Raw genomic sequence first — 3334 nt, 5'->3', positions numbered from 1 at the left:
ATTTAACATAACCAAAATAAGTTATGCTGATATCATGCACCTGGAAGGACATAAGAGAAAGATGTCTCACCTTTGTGGCATGCCTCTTTTAGAGCCCCTGCCTAATCACAAAAAAACATCAGGCAACCTCAAATTGAGACATTCTTCAAATTGCTTCTCAAAAGTATCTCCATGAAAAACATGAAAAATTTTTGGTTCTCTCTTTCCAGACCTGACTGATAAGGAGACACCATCATGGGAGTCAACATCCGTAACAACCACCGAAAGTTTCAGTGCCAGGACATCTACCTGAGACTGTTGGTCAAGTTGTACAGGTCTCTTGCCCAATAAACCAACTCCACATTTAGACAACTTGTGTTGAAGTGGTTTTTCATGAGTTGCAGCAACCAGCTGCCTCAGCCCCAATCCTGGCTGATCCGGAAGATGAAGCTGCCTGGCTGGGAAAACAAAACAGCTGTTGTTGGAGGTACTATAACCGAAGATGTTCATGCCCAGGAGGTGCCCAGACTGAAAGTGTGCACACTGCACATGAGCAGTCATGCCTAGAGCTGCATCCTCAAAGTTGGGGCAAGAGCCTCACCTTCATTCAGTTGGCCTGGAGTCCCTAAGGGCTGTGGTACCATCTTGCTCTCTGGTCCAGGCAAGTGCTGACAGGTATACAGGCATTTCAGCAAGGCCCCAGGAACCCTGCACAGCCACAACAAACTCTGTTTGCAATCCAAGGGCCAGAAGTTCCAGTGCCACCAGAGGCTGCAGAGCCAGCCAGTACTAAAACTAACCCCAGAACCTGCCTTGTTATTAAAAAGATCTTGGATGCTGGGAAAAAAAAAGTGAAAAATTTTTTTTATTTTTTTTATGTATTTGAAAGAGAGAGAGAGCACACCAGTAGGGGGAGGAGCAGAGGGAGAGGGACACACAGACTCCCTATGGAGCAGGGGAGCCTAATGAGGGGCTCCATCCCAGGACCCCCAAGTGAGATCATGACCTGAGCTGAAGTCAGATGCTTAACATATTGAGCTACCCAGCTGCCCCTGAAAAAAAAGAAAAATTTTTGAAAAAAGAAAATGTTTTGCTGAGGTTGCTAGAATATCATTACATACTTCCCATTGACAGCAAGTTCTGATAACAAATCCTAATTCTTTGGTATCTTGATATGAAAAAAGTGAGGGCCTATACAGCTGAAGCATTCATAAGGAGCACAGTACAAAGTCTAGTTAATGAATTCACGGTCTGAATGTGTGAAAATAGGGAGAGTAGGCAAATATTTTTTTCCTTATATAGGTATTTCTTTTGTAATAACTAAAAATTAAATTAAGTGGCTAAATGTTCCACTCTTCACCAATGCATAAAATTTGGATTTGGAGTTAGAGAATATGAAAGAACTTGGTATTGATTTTTTTTAAATTATAGCAGAGTTCCCTACTTTCAGATTAATCATATGGGAGTTTATTTAAAAAGTCATAAAATTGGACCTGAAGAGCAAATTTGACAGTAATATTTAAAATAGGCTTAAGAAATTTGTCATATAATTATGAAGCTTCATGATAATGTATTAACCAATAATTCCATACACAAAGTAAGCCTATAAAATTAAGCCTGTTATTGGCCTGTCTATAAGAGTTTGATTGAAAAAAAAAACCAAACTCTTTATAAAATAAACAATGGTGTTAAGAATTGTGGTGCTTGTAAAAGAAACATGGTTAGTCATCATTAAATATTAAAGTTAGTAATACATGTTAGAAAAAAATAAAGCAGTTCTGAAATAAAAGCACTAATAAAATCATTCAAATTAACGATTTGCTATGTATCTTGTTTTTCAAAACTATTTCAGAAAGTAAGTGTTGGGGATGCCTGGATGGCTCAGTTGGTTAAGAATCTGCCTTTGGCTCAGGTCATGACCCCAGCATCCTGGGATCAAGTCCCACATCAGGCTCCTCAAGGAGCCTGCTTCTCTCTCTGCCTGCTCTGCCTGCTGCTCTCCCTGCTTGTGCTCATTCTCTCTCTCACTCGCTCTCCCTCTCTCTGACAAATAAATAAATAAAATCTTAAAAAAAAAAAGTAAATGTTAGATGATGGAATAGAAATGCTTTCCTTATTTCTCTTGTTAAATATAGCTGAAATACCTGGACATTGTATATAAAACACATATAAACAGATTCTGAAAAGTAGAGAAAATAAGGGACTTTCCAGAATCTGTTTATATGTGTTTTATATACAATGTCCAGGTATTTTTTTTCTTTCATACTTCTCATACTGAGTTCAGAGAAGCCAGCAATGTGGAAACACCAACAGGCACAGATAAAAAGGCCCATGGAAGCTTACTCTCTCTAGTCAAAGGACAAGGAATGGGGCACCCTCAAAAGGCAGAAAACTTTTAGACAATAACCGCTCTGCTCTGGACAAACACCATAGAAAAGCTACATCTCCACCCACTCACACCACCAAAGGCCAAGTGGGGGGAGCTTAAATTCCATTCTTGCTCAGCTGCAATTAGGTGCCCCAAGTTTCTGCTGCGATGGTTTCAGAGAAGCCTGAGTGAAAGTCTGTGAGTTTCATCCCTGCATATCTCCTTCTTTCAAAATCAATAGAGGCCACATGGGGAGCTTGAAATTCAGTTCAGCCCAGTGACAAAAAAGCACCTCTCCCTCTTCTTTCTGCAGTGGTATCAGAAAAAGTTCAGTGGGGACATGCACTACCAAACTCACCAACCAAAGAGAAGGTTCCTCTATTTTCTGCATCCTCAATGTCAACAGAGGTCAAATGGAAAACCTGGACTTACACACATCTTCCAGTAATTAGGTGGTGCTCCTTTCCCTTCTCTGGAGTAGAAACACAGTACCTGCTGAAACATAAGTTTTAAATAATACAAAAGTCTCATAGAATAATAATAATAATTATAATAATAATATTTCAATTGAAAATCATTCTCAAAAAGACTGTGTACAAAAAGTAACAGATATCAACACCAAGATGACACAAATGTTAGAAATATCTGACAAAGATTTTAATCATAAATCACAGCTAACATAAAAAATGCTTCAGGGGCACCTGGGTGGCTCAGTCAGTTAAGTGTCTGCCTTCAGCTCAGGTCATGATCCCAGGGTCCTGGGATCCAGCCCCACATCAGGCTTCCTGCTCAGGGGAGAGTTTGCTTCTCCTTCTCCCTCTTCCTGACTTGTTCTCTCTCTCTCTCACTCTCGCTCTCACTCTTGCTCTCAAATAAATAAATAAAAATCTTTATTAGAAAAATGTTTCAATGAGTAACCATGCTGAATAAATGAAAAAAAAATAGTCCTCACAAAGAAAAAGAAAGTCTCACCTAAAATTATGAAAG

The 3334-nt window shown here is 39.4% G+C and overlaps 1 pseudogene; it reads left to right on the top strand.

Annotated features, from left to right (window-relative positions):
- Positions 1-226: 226 nt before the first annotated feature.
- Positions 227-834, top strand: LOC123786765 (large ribosomal subunit protein eL18 pseudogene; annotated as a pseudogene).
- The last annotated feature ends 2500 nt before the right edge of the window (positions 835-3334 follow it).

The sequence above is a fragment of the Ursus americanus genome, chromosome 9, assembly GCF_024610735.1.
Source record: "Ursus americanus isolate L20-20 chromosome 9, mUrsAme1.1.p, whole genome shotgun sequence".
NCBI lineage: Eukaryota > Metazoa > Chordata > Mammalia > Carnivora > Ursidae > Ursus > Ursus americanus.
This window is presented reverse-complemented; position numbering and strand designations above follow the sequence as displayed.